The following is a 16,729-nucleotide window of genomic DNA, read 5'->3' on the forward strand; positions in this document are numbered from 1 at the left end:
CGTCCGATGACAACCTTCAGTCTGTTGGTCAATACTTTGGCGAGGATCTTGTAGTCCACGTTCAGGAGAGAGATGGGACGCCAGTTTTTCAGGTCACATCTCTCCCCCTTCCGCTTATACAAGATCGTGATCATGCCTTCTCTCAAGGACGGTGGCATTCTACCCTCCACCACCATCTCCTCATAGAGCTCCAGCAGGTCCGGACAGATCAAGTCCCCCAGCGCTACATAGAGCTCTGCTGGGAGACCATCACTGCCCGGGGTCCTGCCGGGTCTGAAGGATTTAGCGGCAGAGAGCAGTTCCTCCACCGTCAGGGGTACGTCCATAGCCTCCGTACCTGCAGGATCAAGATGATTAGTGATACCTGACAGGAATTTATCGGCGGCTTCGGGGTCAGTGGTTTTCCGGGAGTAGAGGCTTCGGTAGTAGTCTGTGACGACTCCCATCACCTCCTTCTTCCCAGAATGCATGTTTCCGGTCTCATCTCGGAGTTCCTTCAGGGGCGTGTGGCCGGCATGGAGTTTCCTGAAAAAGAACGAGTTACATTTCTCACCCTTCTCCAGGTTCTCCACCTTGGAACGAAAGACAATTCGCTTGGATTCCTCCTCAAAGTGCCCTTTCAGGCCCTTTTTGGCTTCCTCCAGCTCCTTCCTGACGTCCCAGCCACATTGAAGGAGGTCTTGCAGGGATCGCAGCTGACGCTGCATCTCTCTGAAGTCTCTCTTCCTCTCACACGCCTGTTGGCGACTTTTTGCCTGAAAGAAACAACGAAATTCAACTTTAACATATTCCCACCAGTCACAGGTTTTGTCAAAGAAAACTTTATCATTCCTCCAAACAATATAGGCGTCTCTAAGTTCCGCCAGTACCTCCTCTCTTTCCAGCAGGGCACAATTCAGCTTCCAGGAGCCAGGGCCGGGAGGAAAACCGTGGCCGATGGCACCCTGGAAGAGAATGGCCCTGTGGTCAGAGAAGAAGCAGGGGACCATGGAGTGCCCATGCTGCTTGACTGCCCGGGAGGTGAACACAAAGTCAATCCGAGAACGAAGTGAGCCATCGGGTCGGCTCCATGAATAGTTCACAGAGCCGATCCCCATGGAGCCCACAACGTCCTGCAAGGATGCTTCGGTTACCATCTCGATAAGCAGTTTGGAACTGACATCCAGCTTGATTGAAGTGCCGGAACTTCGTCCATCCTCTTCGATGGGGCAGTTGAAGTCCCCGGCCATCACCACTGCCCTAGTGGTGGCGAGCTGGGTCCGCAGGGTCTGGAATAGTTCCAGGCGCTCAGCCTTCATAGGGGGGGCGTACACGTTGATGAGCCTAATCGGCTCTCCTGCCCAGGAACCGTCTACGACCAACAAGCGGCCGCAGGCGAGCTCCTGGACAGAGTCAACAGTAAATACGCCTCCCCTAATCAGGATGGCAACCCCTGCAGACTTACAGTCGCCCCCACCAGACCAGTAGGACGGGCCATGGGTCCACTGCCTGGCCAGATGATGGTATGACCTGGAAGAGGGGAGAGTACATTCCTGCAGCATAAATACATCACTCGACTGCTTGGAAAGAAAAGTTAGCACCATCTGACATCTAGTCCTATCTCTAACACTCCTCACATTGAGGCTAAAGATGTTAAGTTTAGCAGCCATGGGGGAGAATAAAGAAGGTTAGTGCAAACGATACACCTTAGTTACCAGTCCGGTCGGGCGGATCCTCCTCGCCTGGCGGGTCCGAAAGATCCAGCAGGCCCTCTGACAGAAATTGTTCCAGGATTGTAGCCACCTGGATGTCTGTTGTGAAGTCGATGACCTCAGGTTCAGACACGAGTTCCTCCACCATCTGCTCCATTTCCTCCTGCTGCGCAAGGGAGTCTTCGCAGATTTCCACGACTTGTCGCTTTGAGGACTCAGCCGCTGGGCTGTCCCTCACCTTTCTCTTCCTCTGGATGGCACCTGAGGAGACAAGAGGGGGAAAATCCTCCAGGGAGAGGACTCCAGCAGCTGGAGGGGAAGATGTTAGTGCTGCTGGAGCTGGGGAGAAGGGAGGCTGGGTTGGGAGAGGTGCAGGTGACAGGACCACTGAGATGGGTGGGTAGGAGAAGGTGAGAGCCTCAGTGGGGGTGACAGGGGTTGGGGACGGGGGGGTGGGGAGGGCCGGGCGAGGGAGGGTGGGAAGGGTAGGGCGAGGGAGGGCCGGGAGGCGGGGGGGAGGGACTGTCGTCTTCTTACCATCCTTCTTATTCCCGGTCTTCTGCGCCGCTGGAGCTCTGGTTGGGGCGGGGTTCCCTCTGGCCGGAGCTTTCGCCGCTACAGTTGCCCAGGATCGATCCCTCTTCGGGCAGTCCTTGTAAGAGTGGGCTGCTTGTCCGCAGAGGTTGCACATTGTCCGTTTCGGGCAGTCTTTGGTCTCGTGTCCTGTTACCCGGCAGTTCTTGCAGGCGTCCTCCTTGCAGTCCTTCACCGAATGACCCTTCTTGCTGCATCTCCTGCAGATCTGCGGCATGTCCGGGTAGTAGATGAGGCCGTAGGAGTTGCCCAGCGAGAATGACTGGGGCAGGTGCTGGAGGCCGTCTTCCGCGTTCGAATCCTTGTTCAGTCGGACGATTACCGACCACTTGCCAGTCCAGAAGCCGAGTCCGTTCAGGATGTGGGTGGGTTCCCTCACCACTGTGCAGAACCGCTTCAGGAGCGTGGTGATGTCTTTGCCGGGGGTGTGTGGGTTCCGCATTGAGACCGTCACCCGCCTTTCCTCTCTTTGGACAGGGCAGTTGCCCACAAAGCGAGAGAAAGGGGATTCAGGCCTCGCCGCTTTCACCATCTCCCAGTACCTTCTGCAGATGTTGATCGAAGCAAAGGTCACGAAGAACATCCCGGTCATGAAGGCCTGGATGCTGATGGTCTCCGGCTTAGCGAAGCCCTGGTCCAGGAGCATCTTCTGGCAGAACACTTCTTCCGTCATGTCCGGCACTCTCCCGTCCACCTCCTTCAGCTTCAGGGCCACCGTCTGCTTCATCCAGGGCTCCAGGGTTGGAGCAGCCTGGTTCGGCTTCCTGGTGGCCTGTTGGCTTGAGGAGGCTTCAGGAGGAGATGTCCTGGCCTGGGTCGGCTCACCTGGTCCATCAGCCTTCTTCTTCTGGGTGGCAGGGTTGCTGGTTGAGGCCATGGCTTCTTCCAGCTGTTCCTGTCGCTTGGGGAGGATCTTCGATAGCTCTTTCCCGAAGGGGGCGGAGCTATGCAAATCTTCTCCTTGCTGGCCGAGGTTCTTCCACGAAATTTCTTCCGCAGCGGTTCCTCGTCGAGCTTCTTCTTCTGCGGCCGAGCTTCTTCGAAGATCCCCTTCAGCAGCGGCTCTTCTCCGAAGTTCTCCTTCTTCTTCCCGGCAGCGATCTCCCGGAGCTTCTTCCCCGATGGCGGCTTCTCCCTTCTGGATCGTCGTCTTCGCTGGTTCTTCTCCGCAGTTCGTCGCCGGCTTCGTCTGGAACGCTCTTGGATCGCTAAGCTAGTGTTTATAGCCCCCAGTGGTTCTCCGAGCTATCTATCCTTACAAGGACTGATAAGAACAGATAAGGTTTCAACAAAGTTTTTTATTGGCAAAAATAATATATTTTACAGACTTTTTTTTTAAAATTGAAACCACAAGATAAAATCAACAGCATAATACATGAATATTCATACATTTAAATGAATACAAAAGTAATAATAATAAGACCATTAATACAGATGTTATAATAAAAGTACAGAACAATAGCAGGATAAAATTTATACAGGGCATAAAAGACATAAAAGAATAAAACCATTTTTATTTACAATGTTATGGTATTCCACATTTGCAAACACCACATGGATGTTGCTTCTTTTACCCCTAGCTGCTTTTTGTCCCTAAGATAATAAATATACATTTCACTTAGGGCATATTTCACACAATTTTTAACGTCAATAAAATCATGTTTAAAAAGCAGAATGTTCCTAACCTTCCAAATGGCATTCTTAAAACAGTTTAAAATGATCCAACAGACCATTTGCTGTTTAAAACTTGGGCAGTTAAAAAGACCATAAAACACGTATTCAAATTTAAGATCTTTAAGACCGCAGGCCCATTTCAGCAATGGGCCTACCTTCCTCCAAACCTCCTGTGCATATGGGCAGTTCCAAAACAGGTGCATTATCGTCTCGTCGTCACCACACCTGTCTCTCGGGCACTTGGCTCTCGCCACCAGTCCTCGCCTATGCTGGAATTCACGAGTAGGGAGGCACTGGTGAACGATTGCCCAGGCAAGGTCCTTGTGCACATTTGCCATAAATTTCCCGAAAACGTTCCGCCACACCACCTTGGACCTTGCCTGTGAGAAATTTGAAACTGCCAGTGTATCCTCCTGCCGCCTACAGGAGAGTGACACTTTTTTCTGGTCCCCCAATATGTCAGGCTCCAATTCTTGGAGACCTAGGAGCCTGACAGTTTTTTCGAGCACCGCATATTGTTTTGGGGGACACAGAAGCACAGGAGAATTCAAAGGGACACGAAACCATCGTTTAAAAATCATGCCCGTAGCGTACTTTAAAAAGTAGCTAAAAATACCATCAGAATTATACATTTTAAAACAGAAGCAAAAGTATTTAATGTAAAAGAAGTTAAAAAGGTTAGGAACATCTCTCCCGCCATTGTCCTTACATCTGTACATAAAATCACGTTTTAGTTTTTCCATTTTGGAACCCCATAAAAACATAAAACAGATCCTGGTCACTTTTTTAATATATAAAATTGTTGGAGGGAAAACCATAGCTACATAAAGCATTATGGGTAATAAAACAGATTTAATTATTAAAACTTTTCCCTCCATGGTGAGATTCCTCAAATTCCACATTAAAACCTTTTTTTCCATTTTGGCAATTACTGAATCCCAATTGGGTCTCCCATCGTTTTCTTGATTAAAAACAATTCCTAAAATTTTTATCTGATCCTGCTGCATGTTAACTCCTGGTGTCACAGAGGAATCCCATACACCAGTATAAAAACAGTCACACTTATCAACGTTTAATTTAAAACCAGAGGCTTCACAAAAAAAGCCGGTGTTCCTCAATGCCCGTCTCATAGAAGCGGCGTCTGGGCATAGGACGGTGGCGTCATCCATATAGCCTAGGATTTTTACCTGGTTCCCCCTTCCTCCAGGTATGGGCACGCCTCTGATGACTTTATCATCTCTTATTAGGGTGAACAGAGGTTCTATGGCACAAATAAAAAGGAGCGGAGACAACGGGCACCCCTGTTTCACCCCTGATAAAAGAGGAACACCTTTAGTTAAAAATCCGTTGATAGAAATTTGGCTAAAACAGGATCGATATAAAAGCTTAATACGTGTTAAAATAATTTCAGGAACAGCCATCTTTTTAAGAACCATAAAAAGATATTCATGGGAGACCCGGTCAAAAGCCTTCTCGAAATCTAAGGATAAAATAGCAAGGCTTTGACCCCTTTCTTTAAAATACCAAATGATGTCACGTAAAATATTCAGGGACTCAGTAATTGACCTCCCAGGTACCCCACATACCTGGTTTGGATGGATTAATTTATGAATAAAAGGTTTAAAACGGATTGTTATTAGTTTAGCTAAAATTTTACAATCAACGTTTAAAAGAGTAATAGGGCGCCAGTTTTTTAACTGGTCCCTCTCACCTTTTTTAAAAATTAAGGACACAATCCCCCTCCTCCAGGAAGGGGGCAGCTCTTCAGTAATAAAAACTTCCTTATACAATAAAAACATGTCATTCTTTAAAATTTCCCAAAAAGCATGATAAAATTCGATGGGCAGACCATCTTCCCCAGGAGCTTTCCCATTAGAAAAACTTTTAAAAGCAAATAAAAGTTCCTCCAAGGTAATATTACGGGATAAAACTTCCTGGTCTAAAATATCTAGCTTGGCATCAAGGGAATTAAGAACATGTTCTAAAAAGGAAGGATCAATATTTTTCTTGTTAAAAAGAGATTGGTAGAAATTAAAAGCAGAATTTAAAATGCCGACCATAGTGGTTTCTCCTTCAAGGTTTAAAATGACATCTCGTTTATCCATTACCTTTTTGAAGAAGAACCGGGAACACTTCTCGCCATCCTCGAGGTGCTTTACATGTGAATTAAAAATTATTTGTTTCCCTTTCTCTTCTATGGCATATTTTATTTCAGCTTTAAGATTTAAGATATCATCATCAACATCCATACCAATCTCCTTCAATTTAAAAAGTACATGTAAACGTTTATTAAGAACATAAAACCATTGTTTTTTCTCTTTTGCTTTCTTCTTACCTGCTCGAATAAAAAAAGCTCTGATTTTGGGTTTAATGCCCTCCCACCAGTGTAGCATAGGCTGACTGGGCGCTCTATGGGACTGCCAACACTGGTAGGTCCGCACAAACTCCTCTTTAATGATGGGGTCCTCCAGGAGTGTGGTGTTTAGTCTCCAGGGACCCCTACAAGCTTTTTGCTCTCCCTCTAGCTCCAGGTGCACTGAAAGGAGCTTGTGATCAGATAAAATATTTGTTAAAAGCAAACATTTTTTGGGAATAAAACTATTAGAAGTGAAAATAAAATCAATTCTGGAGCTCACTCTTCCATTGGACCAGGTGGGGCCTGGGTCCGCAGGCAAGAGTTCCCTCCAGCAATCTTTCAATTTAAAATCACCAATAAAATTCTTGAGCAGGTAAGAAGTACGGTCAATTTTTCGATTAAAATCCCCACCCTGCCGGTGTTCTCCATCTCGCACACAGTTAAAATCACCACCCACCAGCAGGGGGGTAGACCCAACACAAAACAATGGTAAAATCTCTAATAGTTCTGCCCTCTCCTGTTTGGTAGGAGGGGCATAAACGTTTAAAACACGAATTAAAATTCCATTAAAAAGCAAATGTATTAAAATAGCTCTGCCGGGCATGATTTCAGTCACTGTTTGGATGGAGATAAAACGACCTCGGCAGAGCAATCCAACCCCCGCAGAGCGACAGTCATTTCCACCAGACCAGACTGAGGGGCCTAGTTTCCAGTCCATCTTTAAATCTTGATATTCCAAGTCATTAGGGATTCCACATTCTTGAAGCAGGCAAAGGTCAAAGTCCACAGTCTCTAAAAATGAAAATAAAGCAGTCCTGCGGACAGGGCTCTTTAGGGACCTCACATTTAGTGAGGCGACTTTGATAGGAACCAACATAGTCTTAGTTGAGGTCAGGGTCCGAACCAGAAGAGTCGTACTCGGAGATCAGCTGCGAGTCTGGACCCCCTTTTTGAGGGGTCAATAAATCTTGGATGTTGGTAGGGTCAGAGCCAGATACGTGGGCGGCTCCAACCCCCACACTGCTCTCATCCGAACTCCGATAGGCAGCTTTCCTCCGAACTCCGGACTCCTCTTCCTCTCGCTGTCTCTTTGCAGAATGGCTCCTATCCATCTCCTCGAAGTCGCTCTCACCCATCTCTGGCCCCTGGCTGAAGATATCGCTGATGTCCTTCCTGGGCAGCTGCACAGGGGCCTGTGAGGTCCCATCACTCTTGGCAACCTTTGCCTGCTTACGGGGAGCCTTCATCGCAAGCCCCTCCACAACCGCAGTGGAGGAACTTTGCTCCGACCCCCCCGTTGACCGGAAATGGTCAAAACGAGGCTCCAATCCAACATATTTTAGGGTTTTCTTAATGGAGCCCTCGTCTGACACAGAGTGTCTCCGCTCCATGCCCACACTCTTGGGACAGGCGTCAGGTCCTACTGCAGAACCTACGGAGCCACGACGCCTGTCGCTAACCACTGCCTCAACAGGGTCCACTGCAGGCGGAGCAGAGGACCTGTTTGCAGAGGTGCCGGTCAACTTATGTCCAGCAGAGTCAGAATTCCTCCTGCTCTGCCTGGACCCGGTGGAATCCCTATGGCCGTCCCTCGAGGCTGACATCGGTGGGCCCCCCGATGGAGCTGTGAAGGACTTTGGCCTGGACCCCTCAGTCGTCAATGCTCGTTTTGGGGCATTACCAGCGGCGTCTGCACATGTTGCAAACTGCCGCTCTGGCCCTGGTCTGGGTGGCCCAGATTTCGCTCTGCGGGGGCAATCTTTAAAAGCATGCCCAGTCATGCCGCACAGATTGCACAACACCTCGGAACTGCATTTTGCCGCTACGTGTCCAACCTGGCCACACCTGTTACACTGCACCACATGGGGCCGGTCACAATGTTCTCTGGTGTGGCCATATCTCAAGCAGTTCCGGCAGGCTATTGGCATCTGGGGGTAAAATAGGAATCCTCGATTCTTCCCAATGGCAAAGTTCTGGGGTGGGTGATGTAAGCCTCCAATGCCATTGGGATCCTGGCGGAACTTCACCCAATATTTTCTTTTGCCATTCCAGAAGCTCTGGGTGTTCAAGATTTTATGTGAGAAGCGGACCTCCCTGCAGTAACGACTGAGGAAGGTTTCAATGTCACACTCTGAGACAAATGGACTGAACATGCACATCACGAGCGGGACTTCTTCCTCCCCGTAGAGGAATAAAAAGTTCAGTCCATTTAGCCGCTCCTCACTCTGGTCCGCATCAGACAATCTTTTGTGCATGTTGTCGCAACATGCCGCGGCCGTAAAGGATATGGTGTACCGACCGCGGCTTTCCTGGTCATTGAGACACAGGATGTCCGCCCGCTTGAGCCCCAGGAAGTCCAGCAGAATCACCTCCACAATGAAGCGAAGGTTCTTCCGCTGGCGATGGCCTTCTTCCACCTCGATGCGGACGGACTGGCGCAACCGGGTGTCCCCGGATGCAAATCCAAATGTAAATGGCATTTTCAGTGCCTGGGGGCTAAGCCTGTCCCTTATAGCAGCAAGGGCTCAGATTCCACAATTAAGTGGAACCCTCCCCCAAGGCCAAGGATTAGGGTACCCCAGACACCTACGAAGCCCGATAAACGCCCTCGGAACGCTCTTAGAAAAACGCCTCAAGGCCGGTTGACCTCTTGGGTAAGGCGCGATCGCAACTCGTTGTCCGGGGGCTAAGCCCACTCCCCAAATAGCAGCAAGGGGGTGAAGTCTCTCTGTGAAAAGAGACGATCCCCCAAGGCCAAGGAGCAGGGTACCCCGGACACCTCCCAACAAAACCAGATGCAGAAATACTACACCTGATCTTGCCAAAAGGCCGAGAAGCGATAACCCGAGCGGCCCTTGCCTTGCCCGAGCCTGTCCCATACTGCTGTTCACCCCTTGCAGCGATTGATTCAGCCTACTCCTAGGCAATTCCATGGGGCCCTGCAGGCTCACACACATTTACAGCTACTAAGCGGGAGGGAGGTGAATAAAGGCCGGAGAGGAAGCCAGACAGGATTTGCTTCTTTTGCTTGCACCACAATGCAGTGCTGAAAGAGGAGGAATCTACATAAAAACGCCTTCCTGGCAACGCCCAAATGCCCTGCTGCCATGCAGATAAACACTGGCAGCGGCAGCCAGTGCATGCCCACAGCCACCCCTTGTTCCTTCACACCTTGTATCAGCTTTAATCCAGTCCAGTCCGGTGCTGCCTGCTGAGCAGCACTGACCAACACTGCCTGGGCCCAGGCTTTTATCTATCTCTGAGGCAGGCCCCATTATGATGTCAGAAAGCTGGCTCTGGAATCCTGAGGGCTCCACTATGACACGTGCAAAGTTCCGTCTGAACTTTATATAAGACGGTGCGGCTCAGTCAGTCACTCAGTGTTGCCTGAGAGGGCAACACTGCAACAGCCGGCCGCCAGGCTGTCTTTTTTTTGCACATTTATTTGCCTCCAGGAGGCCACAAGAGGGAGACAAGGGACTGCAAAATGGAAAATAAGCATCCACCAACTTTACAGACAACTTCTCCTTGCTCCTACAACCTCCATCCTTGCACAGTTTGTTATTCTTCCAGGTAACAAAGTAACAAATCCAAATTGCTGCTCTCTTTGTAGGCAAGCAAGGGTTTGTTGCAACTGCAATTCTTACTTCTTCTTGAAATGTAGGGACGACAGTACATTCCATCACATCCATCTAGTGTACACAGGTAGGTCCATTGTGGCGGGTAGGCGGCTGGCTGCTTTAATGGCTGTTTGCTGTTCCCCTACTCCACTCCACTCCACTATTTGACTGTGGTGCTGCATCAATCAGTGGCTGGCTCAGGTGCAGCTCTTTAACTTACCTAAAAGGGAGGGCGGAGAGAAGACAAGGAAGGTGAATGAGCTGTTCCAATGTGAAATGCCGGAAACACAGAAGACACACACACACACACACACACACACACACACACACACACACACACACACACACACACACACACACACACACACAACAAGAGGTGGCAATGTATTAATTAATTGCATTTAATAAATGAGCTCATTATCACACATGACTGTACAAATGCATTGTCCAACAGGTGTTGAAATAATGGGATTAAAAGGGGAGATCCCATCAGAAAGACAAAAACAATAGCAAACACAAATAGCACTTTTGGAATCTGATTTTAGTCAACACATAAGGGAAGGGTGCACCGGTCCTGGAAATACTGCAATACCAGGTCAATGCGTGGAGTGGACAGAGCAAGCTCTATTTCCATCTCCCTGTTCTAAAAATCCATTTAATATATGGTCCCCAGATAGGGGACGTATCAGATATTAAACTGATAAGAACAGATTTTTTTTTTAAGTTGGCTACCCCCTCGCGGGGGTGTCAATGATTTATTACTTAAAATTCAAAAAATATTTACAATGAATTACAGCTTTTTACAATGAATTACAGTAATAAAATCAATTTACATAAAAACACATAAAAAGGGGACATGGTGGCAAATTCTTATATATTGGAGTTCCATTCTTTTACAAACCATTTATTTGAAAGGGTGGCATTTCTTTTTTTATCTAATAAATAATAAATGTACATCTCGCTAAAACAAAGACCTAAAACATCGTCAACAGATAAAACATCGTGCTTAAAAATCAGGATGTTCCTGGCCTTCCACAGAGCTTCTTTTACGCAGTTCATCGTCTTCCATGCAATAGTCTTTTGGTTCGCGGTTGGGCATCCAAAGAGTCCATATAAAATCATTTCGTAAGTCAAGTCCTTTAGGTCTGCCATCTTCTTCATTAGAGGGAATATCTTTATCCAAATATGTTTAGTAAAATCGCAAGTCCAAAAAATATGACGCACGGTCTCCTCAGCCTGGCAGCCTTCCCTCGGACAGCTGGCAGACCTCGCGAATCCTCTCCTGAATTGGAATGCCCGGCATGGAAGACATTGATGAACGCAGCTCCAGGCCAGGTCCATCTGTGTATTAAAAAGATAAAACACATTAACCATTTTGAAGATAAAAGCACAGCGTTCATTATTAAAATTTTCAATATTAGTGACGACTTCATTTCCTCTTATGTCTTTTATAAGTTTCTTACTGTTTATCATGTCATTAAAATTTTTCCCTTTAAAATTAAACAAGGCCACTATTTTCTCTAAAATCACGTAATTTGCTGGTAGATTAAAAGCATAAGGTGAGGTTAAAACAATTTCAAACCACCCCATCCTTCGCATAAAAAACCCAGTATTAAAACGTAGAAAATAAGACCAATGATGTTGTTTAAAAAGAGAATTAAGACAGAAACAAAAGTACTTGATTAAAAGAAACCTATTAAAATCTGGAAAGTCTTTGCCACCCTTTGGTTTGATTTTCATTACCGTCTCACGTTTAAGTTTCTCCATTCTGGAACTCCAAAAGAAGGTAAAACAAGCTTTAGTAATTTTTCTTAATAAAACCGTGGGAGGAGGGAAAACCATGCTTAAGTATAAAAGCAAAGGTAAAATTATCATTTTAATTATTAAAATTTTTCCCTCCATGGTAAGCTTCCTCATGTTCCACATGCATATTTTTTGATTTACCTTCTGCGCCACCATGTCCCAACTGATAAAACCATTGTCGTACCCACTGAAGGAGACACCTAAAATTTTAATATTATCAGACACAGGAACCGGTATATCTCTAAGAGCCATGCTTCCTATGTTTAAAATATGACTCTTGCTGAAGTTTACTTTAAAACCGGAAGCACAGCAATAAAACTCGATTTGCCTAAGGGTTCTCTGAAGCGACAGGGCGTCCCTACATAAAACCGCCACATCATCCATGTACCCCACTGCTTTGGCCTCTACGCCGCCTCCCCCGGGCAGGGGGACTCCACGGATACACTTATCGCGGCGAATTGCGCATAACAGAGGCTCCAATGCACATATAAAAAGCAGTGGGGACAAGGGACACCCCTGCTTCACCCCAGAGTTTAAAAATACGTCCTGTGTCTTAAAACCATTCACTAAAATTTTGCTGGTGCATTCTCTGTAAAAGGCTTTAATAGATAATAAAAATCCTTCAGGTATACCCATACGTTCTAAAACCTTAAAAAGATAAAAATGAGAGACACGGTCGAACGCCTTCTCAAAGTCTATAGATAAAATGGCTAATTTAACTTTTCTAGACCTCGTGTCCTCAATCACGTCTTTTATTAGGTTTAAATTATCCCAGATGCTGCGGCCTGGCACCCCACACACCTGGTCAGAGTGTATAATGTGGGGTATTATGGCTTTTAATCTATTTGCACATATTTTAGCCATAATTTTATAGTCGCTATTTAGAAGGGTTATTGGTCTCCAATTCTTTAAAACTGCGATGTCACCCGTCTTATACAGCAGGGAGACCTCACCCTTCCGCCAGGACTTAGGCAGCATCTTGGAATTAAAAACATCAGAAAAAAGGTTAAAAAGATCCTCTTTTAAAATGTCATAAAATTTTACATAAAACTCACTGGGTATACCGTCCGGTCCGGGAACTTTCCCTGTTTTAAAACTCTTAACAGTTTCTAAAACCTCCTGCTCCGTCAGCTCCTGTAATAAAAAATTCTGGGAGACAGGGTCTAAAACAGTAGTAATCTCCTTCAGTGAGTCACGCATAAAATTATGATCCACAGTCTTAACATTAAAAAGGTCAGTGTAAAACTCATGAACTTTACTTAAAAGACCCTGTACATCTGACACCCCTTCTATATTTTTGATAATTGCCTTTTTGTTATTTATTTTCTTAAAAAAGTACCTGGAGCAGGTCTCGTTCTCCTCCACATGTTGTATTTTTGAACGGAATATAATCTCTTTACCTTTCTGCTCCAGGCACTGGGCTATCTCCTTTTTCAAATTGGTGATGTCATCTTTAACGTCTATGTCATGATCTTGCATTTTGTACAGGGTCTGCAGACGGGTATTGAGAATTTTAAAAAAAAGCGTATTTCTCTTTGGCTTTCGCCACGCTTTTCTTAATAAAAAAATCTTTTATTTTCTTTTTCATTTTCTCCCACCATGCACTGATGGGAGTACGTGTGTCTCTTACCCGCCTGCTTTCTTGGTAAAATTCAATAAAATCTGCTAAAACCTGTGGATCGTCTAAAAGGGAAACATTCATCTTCCAGGACTTTTTACATACAATATTATTAAGATCATGCTTTACTTTAAAAGATAAAAGCCTGTGATCTGAAAACACATTGGTTAAAACTTCACAATTAAAAGGCAGTAAATTTTCAGAACAAAAGATAAAATCAATCCTGGAGCTACAGGTGGCGTTGCTCCAGGTAACGCCGGCTTCCTCTGGACTGCTCCTGTTACATTCTTTGTATATGTCTTTTAATTTAAAATCAGTCACGATATCCTTGAGCAGTCCAGAGGTCTTGTCATAGTTCCTACTCGTACTGTTGGTAAGCCGGCGTTCTCCTCTCAGGATACAATTAAAATCACCTGCGAGGATAAAAGGCTCAGATGTGTTGATAAAAAGCGGTAAAATCTCCAGCATCCTCGCTCTTTCGTTCTTTTCTGGTGATCCGTAAAAATTTAAAAACTGCCACTTTACACCATCAATAAAAGCTTTAACCATTAAAATACGTCCTGGTAAGATTTCTTGAATAAAATCAATTAAAACGTTTCCCTTAAAAAGAATGGCGACCCCTGCTGATCTGGACTCGTTGGATCCAGACCAGACGGATGGACCATACTTCCAATCCTTTTTGTAATTTTCATATCTCATTGTATGGGGAATGCCGCACTCCTGCAGGAAAAATACAGAGGCTGCCAGGCAAGATAAAAAATTGAAGAGAGCAACCCTTCTCACTTTTGACTTGGCGCCCCTCACGTTGAGGGAGATTCCCATGAGCTCAGACATCGTGGAGAGTTAAAGCAAAATTCTGATTTTAAAATAATAAATAATAGGCGTACTTAAAATCAGATTGCTCCTCCACCAGCAATACCCGAAACCTCACTTGAACTCATGGCCCCGCCCTCATCCGACTCAACTGAAAAGAGGGACGAGGCAGGAGAAGAACTACTGTCGCTGAGAGCTGAGCCAGCAACACTCACCTCGTACACGGGGAGCCCAGACTCGCACAGCCTCACCTGGGTCTCTCTCGGTTGACCGACTGGGTCCATGTCTGGTGGGTCCCCCAAGGGCCCCGCCTCTCCCCCCTGGGCCCGTGAAGGCCGGTCTAGAGGGGGAGGTTGTGCGCATGGCGGGGTGTCCGATAATACGGAGGGAGCAGTGCCCGTCCTCCTCACCAGTGCAGGCGAGGAGGGGGTCCCAGGAGGAGCCACATCTTTCCGCACGGACGTATCCATCTGCTCCTCCCCTGTCTCCCTCCTACTGGCACGTTCTTGCTTCCCCTTTTTACGGGGACCCACCTGTACCCAGTCTTCTCCTTCCGAGTCGGTCTCTAGAGACCCAGGATTAGGAGCAGGCCCGGCACCGCCTGAGCAACCAGCCGTCTGGGATGCCACAGGTTCATCGATGGCCTGCTCCTTTTCTGCCTTCCTCTTGGCCTGCCGTTTTTCCTTGGCGCTGGGCTCATTTTTATCCCCTGAGGTCGCTGGCTGAGAGGCACCTGTTTTGGCTTCGGCTAGCCGTACTCTTGAAGCCCAGGTACCTCTCTGCTCTTTCGCCGCAACAGCTTGTTCTCCTCCTTGAGGACGGGACTGCTCTGCTGGTGGAGCACGTGGGGGCACCTCGGGTTGCTCATCTTCTTCGCCTCGGTACCTATGTGGACAAGCATAATAAAGATGACCAGTTTTTTGACAAAAATTGCATTTTTTTTCTTCTGTACATTCTCTCATTGTGTGTTGTTTACTTCCACAGTTCCTGCAGGTGACATCGCAGTTAAAACTGGTATGTCCATAGGTACCGCAGGCCCTGCAGAAGTTTGGCATTCCTGAGAAATAGAGGTCGCCATTCACATTCCCAAGTTTAAAACGAGCAGGTGGTAGCTTCGTTTCTTGGGTGGAGGGGTCCTTTATTAGCGTAACAATAAATTTCCATTTGACGGTCCACACACCGCACTCGTTCATAACTCTCCCCAGCAGCTTAACGTTCTTAAAGTATGCAGCAAGAAACGCCGCCACTTCCTGATCTTTCACGTATGGGGAATACATTTTAATCACTACGAGTTTGGTTACTTCAAAAGCGTGTTCAATTACCTGGACTCCCAAGGCCATGAGTTCACCTTGTTGCCTCTCAGCTTTTCCCATGGCATCACGGAGGATTCCTTCTCCCATAAAAGTCACGTCGTACACTCCACGCCTTGGGTAGTCCTGGATCGCCAAAATCTCGTTCTTGTGGACCGCCAACCGCTTTTCCAAAATATCGTGGACAAGGAACTTGAGACCACGAGGACCGCCTCCACCCTCTGCCAAGATAAATCTTGCAGTATTCCGCAACCGGGCGTATACCGGCACCGCATCAGGTCCGCCTGCCATTTGCGTGGCCAGGTCGGTACCGCACAGCTTGCGCTGCGCCCTTTGGGTTCAAGGAGACACACCAAAGGGCTGGGGGGGGATCGCAACTCGTTGCTCAGGACTAAGCCTCTCTCCCAAATAGCAGCACGGGGGTGAAGTCCAGGCGAACCTGGACGATCCCCCGAGGCCGAGAGAGAGGGTACCTGAGCACCTTCTGACTAAAAACCTCCTGTATAAATACACTTGGTCTTAGCCAAAAGGCCGAGAAGCGATAACCCGAGCGGCCCTTGCCTTGCCCGAGCCTGTCCCATACTGCTGTTCACCCCTTGCAGCGATTGATTCAGCCTACTCCTAGGCAATTCCATGGGGCCCTGCAGGCTCACACACATTTACAGCTACTAAGCGGGAGGGAGGTGAATAAAGGCCGGAGAGGAAGCCAGACAGGATTTGCTTCTTTTGCTTGCACCACAATGCAGTGCTGAAAGAGGAGGAATCTACATAAAAACGCCTTCCTGGCAACGCCCAAATGCCCTGCTGCCATGCAGATAAACACTGGCAGCGGCAGCCAGTGCATGCCCACAGCCACCCCTTGTTCCTTCACACCTTGTATCAGCTTTAATCCAGTCCAGTCCGGTGCTGCCTGCTGAGCAGCACTGACCAACACTGCCTGGGCCCAGGCTTTTATCTATCTCTGAGGCAGGCCCCATTATGATGTCAGAAAGCTGGCTCTGGAATCCTGAGGGCTCCACTATGACACGTGCAAAGTTCCGTCTGAACTTTATATAAGACGGTGCGGCTCAGTCAGTCACTCAGTGTTGCCTGAGAGGGCAACACTGCAACAGCCGGCCGCCAGGCTGTCTTTTTTTTGCACATTTATTTGCCTCCAGGAGGCCACAAGAGGGAGACAAGGGACTGCAAAATGGAAAATAAGCATCCACCAACTTTACAGACAACTTCTCCTTGCTCCTACAACCTCCATC

General features: G+C 47.4%; 1 pseudogene; it reads right to left on the reverse strand.

Moving 5' to 3' along the window:
- Positions 1-10,493: 10,493 nt before the first annotated feature.
- Positions 10,494-10,715, reverse strand: LOC142690585 (U2 spliceosomal RNA; annotated as a pseudogene).
- Positions 10,716-16,729: the final 6,014 nt, after the last annotated feature.

This window comes from Rhinoderma darwinii (assembly GCF_050947455.1).
Source record: "Rhinoderma darwinii isolate aRhiDar2 chromosome 5 unlocalized genomic scaffold, aRhiDar2.hap1 SUPER_5_unloc_34, whole genome shotgun sequence".
Taxonomy (NCBI): Eukaryota; Metazoa; Chordata; class Amphibia; order Anura; family Rhinodermatidae; genus Rhinoderma; species Rhinoderma darwinii.